This window comes from Spermophilus citellus (genome assembly GCF_964194105.1).
Source record: "Spermophilus citellus genome assembly, chromosome: 4".
NCBI classification, from domain to species: Eukaryota; Metazoa; Chordata; class Mammalia; order Rodentia; family Sciuridae; genus Spermophilus; species Spermophilus citellus.
In genome coordinates this window covers 49433300-49447270 of record NC_138185.1, presented here as the reverse complement: position 1 = coordinate 49447270, position 13971 = coordinate 49433300, and the positions used below count along the sequence as shown (strand labels likewise).

General features: G+C 39.0%; 1 protein-coding gene across 1 annotated transcript in view; it reads right to left on the bottom strand.

The window, feature by feature from the left end:
- Nucleotides 1–13971, bottom strand: part of SYNDIG1 (synapse differentiation inducing 1) — a 193682-nt gene that overhangs the window by 121575 nt on the left and 58136 nt on the right. The gene's annotated exons all lie outside the window — the stretch shown is intronic.

The window sequence follows — 13971 nt, the reverse complement described above, 5'->3', positions numbered from 1 at the left end:
GAAAAGTTAAAAAAAAATGAGTTTCCCCAGGCTTTCTCTGTTTGCAAGTTAATAACTGTTATGCATGAAAGCATTTCATCTAGGGAACTTCTGGTGTTCTGACTTTCTACAAGATTTAAGACGTTTCTTAATTCTAACTGCTTTATTTGGTGGCACACACAGTAATCTAAAATTGAAGGCTGACCAAAGGAAAAGATGTACACGTGACACCTTTGGGACTAATTGAAAAATCTGAAAGAACATTTTCAAATGACTAGTTCAAACTTTAGTACATGCACTAAGAGACAATGAGTATTATTAATATGACACTGTGTACAATTTAAGAAAGGTCAAAAACAGACTATCACCTCTGTTTATATGTTTTGAAGTATCTCTTTCTGGAGGCACATTCACAGTCTGAGAACTAAAATCATTAATTAAACTATTTGAACAGAGACCTTCCGATGCCTGTAACATGCCAAACAGCACACATTTGGGGATCACCTCTGTGCTAAATAATCTTTCAAGCCATCACAATGTGCTTGATGGAATATTTCTAGTTCAATTACTCAACTTCTCCAGTATTCCTCCTTCCACAAAGAAGCCACTGGTTTGCTATCCAAAATGGGTTCCTCCTGTTCTTTGTGATCTACTGGATGTGCCAGCCAGTAAGTCTAGAATAATATTGAAGCTCAGCTTAATTTCTCTGACTGAGCACCCTTTACCCGGATCAGCTGTAAATATCTTGCAGAACATATGTGATTGTGTTTGTTCAGATTCCATTTCCTTCATGAAGTTGTATGCTCTTGTCCAACCAGAAGTAACCTTTTCATTTGCTATTGTGCTCTCTTGTCTCTTCTTGCTTTCATCTTACAATGCCTATTGCATTCTTCTCTACCAATGGGACACTGCTCCTCCAGTTCTGAAAAGTCCTTGAGACCAAAAAATCAATATCAACATTTCTCCCTTTTCTTGCACCTGGTAGTCAAGGATCATGCAGTGAAATAAACAGTCTCTAGTGTTATATGATAAGAATGATCCCTACTCAGTGACAATCTCCCTGAGCTGTGTTAAGTCTCAAAGTTGGATCCAGTATTAAGGCATTATGAGATAGGCACAGCTTAATCTCTTCCATGCTCTCTACAGTTTACCACTCAAAGTACTGCTGAGACCCAGCAGACTCAGCACCACCTGGGAACTTGTTAGAAATACAAAATGGCAGGAGGTGTATGTATCTCAGTGGGATAACACCTGGTTAGCATGGAAAAAGCCCTGAGTTCAATCTCTAGCATCACAAAAATAACAACAACAAAAACAGAACCTTGAGTAGGACTCATATCTCTTGAATTAGAGCTTCACTTTAACATGGTACCTGTGGATTATTCACTTTAAGTATACTTAAAGCTTAAAGGGCACTGTTACATGGTGTATAGTTGGTCTATTGAATAAGTTGCTTGATTTTTACAGTTGATTATTTACTTTCTTTTAAAAAGTATTCTGATGAATACAGGATGAGTATCCCTTATCTGAAAATTCAAAATACAAAATGCTGCAAAAATCGAACATTTTCATCACTGACATGACACTGCAAGTGGAAAATTCCACACCTGGCCTCACATCATGGACTGAAGTTGAAACTCAAGTACACTAAAGATATCATAAAATTTCCTTCAGGCTAGGTGTATATGCAGCATAAGAGAATTTTGTGTTTAGACTTGGATCTCATGCTCAAGATATCTCATTATACATATGTATATATATGAAAACATTTCAAAATCTAAAAAAAAAAAAACAATCTGAAATTTGAAACATTTTTTTCTGGACCCAAGCATTTTGGATCAAGGATACTCAATCTGTATATCACCTACATTCTTAAATAACAAACTTTTTTCTTATTGAATTGAATTTTGCAGCTTTGAGCAGCACAAATGATGCTTAAACATGAAAGAAAAAGGTTGAAGTTAATGGAGTTTTATTTTCATTGTGACAGCATCCTTCAATATCTCTTTCAAGACAGCCTTGATGTCTGGATTGCCTTTAACTTTATAATTCCAGTGAGCTCATTTCCATCCATGTTTACTTCTACCCACTCCTACCTGTTGACAGTATTTCCCTGAACCCAAGTTCATCAATTTGGAGATAAAACACAATGGTCCAATAATGCTGCCATCTAAGATCATTCTTATGGCTCTGCAGAAATGCACACGGGAGTCGTGTCCCAGAACAGTCTATTATCCTCCCAGTGTCTGTTCTGGCAGACACTTCTGTTACCTTTGTATTTTTCTCAGTCTACAGTATTCAAGAGCAGTGGCTACAAAGTTTAAAACTCCTTGCTAACACTTTCTTTCTGCATAAATATTCTCTGCTGTGTCTAGGATACTGCCTTGTCTTGACAACTTGATTGGACCCCTAATGTCCCTAGTTCCTGGACTCTCTCTGTACCCTAAGAACCTCCTGGTGAGTTAACAACATATATACCTGTTCATGAATTTAGGTGAAGCTAAGTGGATTACAAAAAATTGATAGGGATGGTGAAAAAAACCAGAAAGACAGAAAGAGGGTATGCAACATCTTCTGTGCCAATTACTTATTCTATAAAACATATTTTTCTTCTCTTGGAAACTGGCATGATTTAAAGAGAGTCAGGAATTTGAGGATTTAACCACAGTTTTGCTACTAAATGTTTGTGTGGTCATAGGCAAGATGATTATGAAGGTGGGATTATTGATGGAGCAATTGAACAAAAATGTTTTAAGGTTCCTTTCAGCTCCATGATTTATACATCTTGGATCCAGAGTCCTGGGTATATGGAATTAGCTCTAGCTTTTCCACAAAATTGTATCAGTAGTGAATTATAACAAGCAGTTAAGAACTAGAACCAATTCCCACCCTCAAAAAAAATGAAGAGGAAGGAATACTTCCTAACTCACTGAGAAACTACAATTACCCTTATACTAAAACCAGACAAGAATGTAACATGGAAAGAAAACTACAGATCTATATTCCATATGAGTATTGATACAAACGTTCTTAACAAAATTCTAGCAAATAGAATGAAGAAACATATAAAAAAAATACCATGATTTAGTGGGAATTTATTTCTGGAATATAAGAATGGTTCAACATCAATATATGAAAACCAAGCAGTGTAATATACCACACTAGTACAATAAAGGACAAAATGCATGTAATCATCTCAGTTCGTTCAGAAAAAAATTGACAAAATTTAACATCTTTTCATGATAATAATTCTCAAGAACTATTAATTGAAGAAAACTATTTTAAGGGGCTGTGGTTGTGGCTCAGCGGTAGAGTGCTGGCCTCACACATTCGAGGTCCTGGGTTCGATCCTCAGCACCACATAAAAATAAATAAATAAAATAAAGGTATTGTGTCCAACTACAACTAAAAAATAAATATTTTTTTTCAAAAGAGAAAACTATTTTAACATAATAAAAATCGCATACAAAAAAAAAAATACCCACAGTGAACATCATACTTAACAATGGTGACAAGCTGAAACATTGTCCTCTAAGATCGGGAACAAGGCAACAAGACCAAAATGCCTACTTTTGCTACTTTTGTTCAACATTATCCTGGGAGTTATAGACAGAGAAATCAAGCAAAGGAAATGAAAGACACTCCAGTTGGAAAGAGAAAAAGTAAAAATATTTCTGTTCACAGATTATATGATCTCATATGTTGAAAACAAGATTCCATACACAAGAGCCTGTTAGAATTAATCAGTAAATTTATAAAAGTAGCAGGATACAAAGTCAATATGCAAAAGTCAGTTGCATTTTTAAGCAATTTTTAAATGAATTTACAAAACAATTTCATTCACAATACCATCAGCACATAGAAATTAATTTAACCAAGGAAGGAGGTGAAAGACTTGCATAATAAAAACTACAAGATGTTGCTGAAAGAAATTAAAGAAGATATAAATAAATGGAAAGACATTCCATGTTCATGGATTGGGAAATGATTTTAGTCAGTTTTTTCACTGCTGTTGACTAAAAGATCTGACCAAAACAATTTTAAAGGAAGACAGTTTATTTGAGAAGTTTTAGTTCATAGAAGGCCAGCTCCATTTCTTGGGGCTTGAGTTGAGGTTGAACATCATAGTGGGAGAATAAGATTGAAGGAAGCAGCTCATATCATGGTAATAAGGAAGCAGAAGGAGAGAGATATCTCTACTTGTCAGATACAAAATATATACCCCAAAACCACGTCCTAATTCCCACCTCCTCCAGCCACACCCTATCACTTCATTTACCACTCAGTTAACTGTTATCAGGGGATTAAATTGCTGATTGGGTTAAGACTCTCACAAACCAATCATTTCTCCTCTGAACCTGCTTGTATTATCTCACACGTGCGCTTTTGGGGAACACCTCACATCCAAACCATGACGGAAACTAATATTGTTAAGATATCAAGACTGCCCAAAGTAACCTACGCATTCAATCTCTTTCAAAATCCCAATGATTATTTTTAGAAATACAAAAAGAAAGTCATAACACTCATACAGAATCTTAAGAAACCATGAATAGCTAAAACAATCCTGAAAAAGAACAATAAAGCTAAAAGACTCATTCTTCTTTATTTCAAAAGTTATTACAAAACTACAGTAATCAAAATGGTGTGGTAGTGGCATAATGAAAGATAGACAGACCAATGGAATAGAGACTCAAGAAATACAAACTTGTATAATATGGTCAAATAATTTTTGACAAGGGTATCAAGACCATTCCATGGGCAAAGGGCAGACTTTTTAACAATTAGTGCTGGGAAAACTGTGTATCTACATGTAAGAGAATGAAGTTGGACCCTTACTAGTGCCATATACAAAATAAGGGGGATCAAACATCTAACTAGAAGGCCTACACCCCCCTAAAACTCTTAGAAGGAAACATAAGGCAAAAGCTTTATGACTTCAGATTTGTCTGTGATTTCTTAGATGTAACACCACAGGCATAGCAATAAAAGAAAAAAAAATAGATCAAGTGTATGTTTTGGTTAGCTTTTTCACCATGTAACCAAAATACCTGACAAGAACAAATTAAAGGATGGAAAGTTTACTTGGGGCTTTAGTTTCAGGGGACAGCAGACTCCATTGCTTTGTGCCTAAGGTAGGGCAGAACATCATGGGGAAAGGACTCTGCTTTCCTCAGTGGAGGAAAGTTGCTTAGCTCATAGTGGGGTCAGTAAGGAGAGAAAGAAAAAGACGGGGAGAGGGGCAGGGGGAAGGACCACAGGGAAGAGGTACCCTAACCATTGGCACACCTCAGTGACTCTTCTCCTCTAGCCATGGAGGAGGCAGCAACTGCCTACAGTTACCACCCAGTTACTCCAATCAAAGTAGGGTGGACCTAATCAGTTTACCCTACTTTGAATGGACTAACTAGATGGTAACTGTAGGCAGCTCTCACAATCCAATCACTTTACTTTTGAACATTCCTTCATTAGGACAGGGGCTTTGGGGGGACACTGTATGTTATGGTTTGAATATGAGGTGTTCCCAAAAGTTCACATGTGAGACAATGCAAGAAATTTTGGAGTGAATTGATTGGGTTATGAGAATCTTAACATAATCACTGCCTTAATCTACTGTAAGGGATTAACTGGGTGGTAATTGTAGGCAGGGAGGATATGAGTGGAGGAGGTGGATCACTGGGGTGTGTCTTTGAGGTGTGTAACTTGTTCCTGCCAAGTGGAGCAGTCTTTCTCTGTTTCTTGATGGCCATATCCTGAGCCACTTTCCTCCACCACACTTTGCTGTCATGATGTTCTGCCACACGTGGACTTCATGGAAATGATTTAAATTGTATGCATTAAAAACAATTAAAGAGAGTAAATAGAATAAACATCAACAGAGCAAAAAGGCAACCCCTAAAAGTATTAGCAAATCATATATATACACACACTGGAGATTGAACTGAGGAACACTTTACCATTGGGCTATATCTTCAACCCCTTTTATTTTTTTATTTTGAGGTAGGGCTTTGCTAAATTGCTGAGGTTAGCCTAGAACTTGCAATCTTCCTTCTTCAGCCTCCTGAGTTGCTGGGATTATAAGCATGTAACACTTCACCCAGCTGAAAATCATTACCTAATGAAAGATTAACATCCAGGATGTATGGAGAACTCCTAAAACTCAACCACATAAAAAATTCAATTAAAAAATGTTGAATAGATGCTTCTCTGAAGAAGATACAGAAATGATGGAGCAGATGAAAAGTTAATCAACATCACTGGCCTTTGGGAAAAGGCAAATCAAACTGCAATAAGATACTAACACATACACATTAAGATGGCTATTATCAGAAAAGTAGAAGCATTGGTGAGAGTGTAGAAAATTTAAAAACCTTATATACTATTAGTGGGAATGTACAGTATAGTATAGATGCTGTGGGAAATAGTATAAAGATTCCTCAACATTCTACTTTTTAAAAATAGAATTACCATATGACCCAACAATTTCACTCCTAGATATAATCAAAGACATTGAACAAAAGTTCCTGAAGAAATATTTGTACAACCACATTCATACCAGCATTGTCCACAATAAGTAAATACAGAAGGACATCATGTATCTACCTACAGGTGAATGGATACACAAAATGTGATATAGAGACATAATAAAATATTATTCAGTCTTAAAAAGCGAGGAAATTCTGACAATTGCTACAACTTGGAAGAACCTTGAGGATGCACTAAATGAATTAAGCTAGTCACAAAAGGACAAATATGGTCTTATTCCATTTATTTAAACTCCTTAGAGTAGTACAAATAATAGAGAGAGTAGAATAGTGGCTGCCAAGACTGGGCTGAAGAGAGAGGAAAATGGGCAATTATTACTTAATGATATAGAATCTCAGTATTATAGGGTGCAGAGTTACAACAATTGATAATGGTGATGGTCACACAACATTATGAATACACTTAAAATGGTTAAGACTTAAAATGGTTAAGAAGACTTAAAATGGTTAAGAAGGCAAATTTTATGCTATGTGTATTTTAACAATATTTAAAAATTCCCAAACTAAGATAAAATAAAATATTTTCAAAAATTAGAAATTCATGTTGAAGTATTTACAGATGAAATAAATAATATAACACTGGGACTTGTTTAAAAATCATCTGGATAGGAAAGAGAAGCAGGTAGCCTAGAGAGAAATCAAGAAATTGGTCGATGGGTACCTGTGGTTCATTATACAATTCTTTCTAGTTGCACGTATGTTTAGAATTTTGGAGAATGTTTTTAATGAATAGGTAAAGAAGTATAAGAGAGACAGACACACCAGAAAAAGACCAAGAGTAAGTGGTGTGCAGCTACTGGAAGAAGGAAGTGGAGATGCAGTGAAAGAGCAGGTGGGTCTCTAGAGGTGGTGCTGGGGTTGGAACCCAGGGCTTCACACATGCCAGACCAGTGCTCTTTCACTGAGCTATTTCCCCAGCCCTATTTTCAGGCTTTTGAATCCCAATGTAAAGAGACAAGCAATGCACATGTTGCAGAAAGGATTTTGAGTGAGATGTGATAATGCTGGAGGCACTTCAGGCACTCTGTAGCTGTGGGGAATGGATGTAAAGGAAAGCACATGGACACTGGAGATCTGGCAGTGGCATCCTCTACTGTTGACTGGCTTTAGGGAAGTGAGAAGGACCTGATGCCTGTAGGACCCTTTGGGGTAACGCGACCCAAGACAGCCCCAGTAATGGCTCCTATGTGTAATACATTTCATCCTTTTGCAAAGGAATCATCATGGGGCAAGTCATGCAGACTCACCCAGTGGATGGAGTACCCCCTATCAGCAGCTCCTAGGCTGCCATCACAGCAGCCACCCAGGTCTTTGCTGAAGGATACAGGGTTTTGCTGGCAAGCCCTGCTTATCAGTCCCAGTCCTTCAGTATCACTGACCAGGAGGTGATCCCCTCATCCACTGTCTTAAGGACGATCATGCCTCCAGCTACGTGTGGTTTTCCCAAACTCTGTTCAACGTGGCTCACTTGCATGAGTTAGTTTTGCCCTTAGAAATATATAAAGGAGCGACCAGGTTCCTAATACACAGTGGCTGTGGGGCCTGGAGCTGTCTCCAGAATGTCCAGGGAGAGCTCCTGGCTAAAAATGCAAAAATGTACTGCACAGCTTGGCACAGAGACTCAGGTTCTCTGAGAGTGAAGTGGCACTGCCATGTTCAGCTGGGGGCTTTCTTGCTTGGGGAGCCCTATAGGAACACAGCTGAGTGCTAACCACTGCACTGAGCACTAACTAGTACACTGGTCCAGAGGCAGATCAAGTAGGAGCTGAAGGCTAGTTGGTCCCTGGTTACTACTCAGGTCAATGAGTCAAGAATTTACTTGAAAAAATAGTTAGGAACCAAGTCTCATGAGAAAAACCATCAAAATTAATATCTATCAAGGGGGAACAATAGAAAAGTTGGGAGCAGGGCCAAGGGGTAGAGTTCATGGTTCCCATTCTCTCTTCCATCTATTCTCTTGTTGCTTTTTCTTTTTCTTTTTTTCTTTCTCTTTCTTTCTTTCTTTTCTTTTCTTTTTTTTTTTTTTTTTGTTTGTTTGTTTATTTGGCATTTGATTCTCGGTGCTTCTGTTTTTAAACCTGGACTCAAAATCACTCTCCACACTGCTTATCCCTTCAATCTCCCATGTTCAAAATGTCCCTTTGTGCACTTTCTCCTTCCCCCTGGGAACCATGTAGTCCCCACAGCATGCTGATTATCCTCAGATGCCTCACAGACTCAGCCAGTCTTGCTCAGCTGGTCATACCAAGTCTCCAGGGTCACTCAGGGCACTGGCTCCTGTAGTGCACATACTGCAGGAATGTTGGTCCACGCTGGTACTGCTAGATTTTCAAAAGACACTAAAAGTAAAGGTGTTGGATTTAGCTCACTTGCAGAGTATGAGGTCCTGTGTACAATCCCCAGCACTGGAAAAAAAAGGGATTGTAATATAAAAGTAGAGATGTTTATGAAATATTTCCCAAATATATTCATGTTGACTTATGTTATTATTGTTTAGACATAAGGTGTCCCCAAAAAGCTCATGTGTGAGACAATGCAAGAATATGCAGGTGAGATGATTAAGTTATGAGCTGTAAGATAATCAGTGGATTCATCCACTGATAGATTAACTGGATGATACCTGTAGGCAAGTAGGGTGTGATGGCTGGAGAAGCCATGTCACTGAGGGTGTGTCTTCGGCATTTGTATTTTGTCTCTGGTAAGCAAAGCTCTTTCGCTCAACATGTCCTGAGCTGCTTTCCTCCACCACGCCCTTCCAACATGATGTTCTGCTTTGGGCCCTGAGTTGTGGAGTTGGCTGAACAAAAACTGAATCTCTGAAATCGTGAGCCAAAATAAACTTTTCCTTCTCTATATTTTTCTTGTAAGGCTTCTGTTCACAGCAATGAAAAAAGCTAACTAAAACTGTTCATTATTAAAATATGCTATTTGAGGCCACTAAATCCTTCCCAAAGGTTGTGGGCATGAGGCTCCATGTTGCATATGAACTTCTGTTTGTGTTTCTCTTGGAGACTCGACTTCATAAGCACTGAAACTCAGGATGCCCAATTTCTCACTTTTCCTGGAGATTAGTGTCCACTTTGAACTGGGTTTTAAGCACACTGACGCCCAAGGGGATCAGTCACAGTGTCTTTCCCCTGTCCTCTCCCCCTTTGCTTCCCTGTAATTTCACATGTGCCCATACTCAGGTCTCACCTTCCCTTGAGCACAGCTGATCACTGGGGACTCCCAGTGTCTAGATCAGGCCTTCATAACATGATTGTCACCATCCCCTGGCTCACCCATGGACATGGCCTTCCTCTGGTGGAAAGCAAGCTCCCAGGTACAGACACCCTTGCAACTATCTTGGAAGTTCTGATGACAAGCCCTATATCATTCATCTGTTCACAAGCACCTGATGAAAAACTAAGTGATGTTTTGCCAATTGAGGTTCCACTGGCTCCCAAAATAGTGTGCCAAGAACTTCACTCATGAAAACAGAAGATAATTTTCCATCAAGGAAAAAAAATGACCTGTTTATTCAGTAACTTAGAGAGCTGTGTAATATAAAGAGCTGTGTAATATAAAGCTCACCTATCTCAGACTGAGTTATTAAATGCTAGTAGCTTTTCTTGATTTATAAATAAAAGTTTCAGTTAGGAAGAAGCTATTTCATCCAGGAATTCTAAATTATTCATGGAAAAGCACACCACTATACTTTAGTGATGAAAGCTAGATGAACATCAAGCAATCAATCTCTCAGAATTTCCCTCTGGCACCTAGAGCTATCATTCTGTTCTCATTTAGGAGGTGTCAGAACATATGGCAGCAGAGAACATCAGAAAACAATTATGAACCTGTTTAGAAACTGGTAATCATTCCCACCTGTCTTAGTCTGCTTTGTTTTGCTATAACAAAATGCTTGAGGATCAACAACTTACAAAGTAAAGAGGTTTATGTGGCTCATGATTCTTGGTTTTGGAAAATCCAAATAACATGACACCAGCCTTCTGCTAAGAGTCCCCCTGGCTGTGTATTAACATAGTAAAAAAAGTGGAAAGGAAGTTGACCATGTGTAAAAGGGCCAAGTAAATGTGGTGGCTTTGATTTATAACAATCTGCTCTTGAGAGAATGAACTCAGCCCACTGAGACCTGATCTACTCCCAAGAAACAACATTAATCCATTCATGTGGGTGAGCCCCTGGACTTAATTACCTTCTATAGGGCCTGATTTCTTAAAAGTTTTACCACTTCAACATGACAGACTGGGAACCAGGCTTCCAGAACATAAACCTCTGGGTAATTAACCATATTAAAACCATGGCAACATCTTATACCTATTTTATTACAGATAATATTATCTAAAGATAATAACTACACAGATTGCACAGATTAGAATCTGTATATGAAGATCTTTCTAAACCTAAACCAACACCTCCTCATACTCAAGTGACAGTCATCACTCATTACAGTGAAAACCATCCTGTGGTTTTGAGATAAAAGTCTTCAGGTGGACAAAAGCCAGCTCTTTGGAGCAGAAGTGACTTTAATTCCCATGCAATGTCACCTGTAAAGTTTTAAAATAAGAAATCTAAACTCCCTCCCTCAAACCCAGGTGAAGGAAAAGAAACTGGCAGGTATTAAGCACCTAGCATGTGGTGATGATGTAGCCATCACTTCTGTGCATCCACCTGATAAGCACATAAGTGGGCACCAACTGTGAATAGGCTATGTGCTGAGCTAGGGGGGATCCAGACATCCACTGCCCAGGATTCTGTCCACAACACAAGAAAAAGATAGTGTTTGAGCAGGCACTGCAGTGTGCAAAAAAAGTCTGGTGGACAAGGAAAAACTTGCCTTGAGTGTACAAAGACAAGGTACAAATAACCTAGTTGGGGATTCAGGATGGACCTCTGATGGAGATCATTTCAGGAAAGCCCTGAAGGTGGTGTGGACTTAGCTGGGTCAAGAACAAGGGGAACTGATCTGGGTTGAGGACAGCATGCCCAATGCTTTAGATCTCTGATGCAGGGAATTGACAGGACAAAGGCCTGTAGAGCTGGGTGGAGCAGAAGCTTAGGAGAGATGGAGCCTGTCCTCACGACCTCAGCAGTCCACCAAAGCACACAAGAGGAACCATCGGCAGGCCTGAGTGCTCCCTTAAGTGTGCAATAAAGAATAGAAGGAATAGAGGGTGAGGATGAGGCACTTCTGCCTCCGCGTAAGTCCCTAAATTAGGTAAAGGTGGAGCCGTATGATAAATTTCCACACACCAGATGAGCTAAACCTATGGGTGTAACCCTGATATACACACACACCTACCAGGTGAGCTGAACACATGGACGTTACACCCCATTCCCTGGCTCTCCATTCTGGGGCTGGCAGCACTATCTTGGCTCATGCTCCAGGTGCAGCTTCAACCAATGGCAGTTAAGGAGCTGATAGATAAATGTCCCAGCACCTTTGTTTCTGTATGGAGGAGCTCCATGTTTGGGTTCCTACACTCTATCATAGGCCCCCAGGAGCCCTGTACCCTAGATCAGGTATCAACTTGTTTGATTATACACTATTTCTCTCCTTTTTCAGTTCACTGCTCCCAGCTGATAAATCTTTGGGACCCCCTCCCTAATTCTTATTGCAGGGTGCTATGGTTTGAATATCATTTGTCCCCTCTGAAGCCCAAGTGAAATTTAATCCTCATTGTGAGATAGTAAAAGGGTAGAGACTTAATCTCACTATGGGGTTTAGAGGTTGGGCCTTTTGGAAGTGAGTGGAATTGCATGAGGTCATTGGTATGGGGGCACCCTCATATACACGTGTGTGCAAGCACACATGCACAAACACACACACACACACACACACACACACACACACACATATATATACACACAATACCCATGATGTCCTGTACCTGCTCAGGACTCTGTAAAGAATTCTATCACCTTGACCTTGGACCAGAGCTCTGAGCCCAAATTAACCGCTTTTCATTATAACTTAACTGTTTGTAGTATTGTGCTATTAGGGACAGAAAACAGACTAATACACAAGGCTTGAATGTTGGAACAAACTTAAACCATCAGACTACTGACCTGAAAGCCTATGAGATATTATTACAACTTCTATATGAACAAGAAGACCAAGAGAGTCAACCTATATGTGTATAAGCTCATATATCATATATATGATAAATAATATATTATCTATATATTGAATTTATATGTCATATATTACAGATTATGCATATATTATATAATTTAGATATTCTATATATTATATATTAGTACTATGCATATATGTACACATTATTAATATATAGAGATACATTATATGGAAAAGGAGGTATGTATTTACGTCCACATATCCTAACAGAAGTCATTTAACACAGATGGAAGTCCTTGCAGCCTGCAAGATGAAAGGTGACATGTCTGTCTGAATGAACACATCCAACACCCCAAATTAAAAGCAGGCCTGCAAGACAATTAATTCTTTCTGCAAATTCACAAGCCACTTGATTACAGGGAGAGGGTGTGTGGAGTCACACAGTCTTTGAGCCTTAGTTCCCAAGAGAGTAATTCCTCATGGTTAATTGATAAATTGGCATTCGGGTTCCGTACGGCAACCTCAGAAGGTGAGATAATTTCAGCCAGTCTCTTAAAAGATGGTTCTCTCACCACATATTGGGAAACAATTAGGTTACCTGGACTGCAAAGCATAGGAGAAAACAGCTCACCAAATAATGAATGTCCTTTGTGCCCCCTGAAACCTGCAACATTCAGCCTGGTTGGTGTCCTTCAGATTCTACAAGGTCCTGAGTATGACAGTGGTTGATTTAAATACAAACAGAAAAGACTTTCATATTAGTTTTCTTTCTTTGATTTGCCTTTTTTGAGACTGTCAATAATTCTAAGTTTCAAAAAAATCTGTCTCTCCCACTCCACCTAACCCCTAGCACCCTATACAAACACATACCTCACTTCCAGAGTCGAAAAGGTCTGTGCTGTTGGTCTTATGATTTTTTTTAGGTGTAAGGTGAAAGGACTTTTACACAGTACTATCTAATGTCTATACCTCTATTGCTGATAGAAAATTTACCTGCCAAAGATTTTGTCCATAACATTCAAGTTTAATGTAAAAATCATCCTCTGGAGCAGCTTCTCCCAAGTAAAAGGTGGATGGAGAAAACTATGGGTGAAACTGAAGAAAATTAAACTAATTGTAGATTAGTTAAGCCAGGTTGTTTGGGGTGTATGGCAGGCATGAGTTGCTTCCAACACTTTTAATCCCTTATCATACAGCTCAATTAAGTAAAGCATTAGGGGGCACCAGGTGCCTGATCTTCCCTAAGCCCCAACACAGTCAGAAGCCTTTTGTGTAAATAGCAATAGTTCCTTCCTGCTAAGCAAATGATATGTGTGTTTCTCCAGTGGCAAGGTGTTGGAGGAAAAAAAGCTGTTTGCGAATTCCATT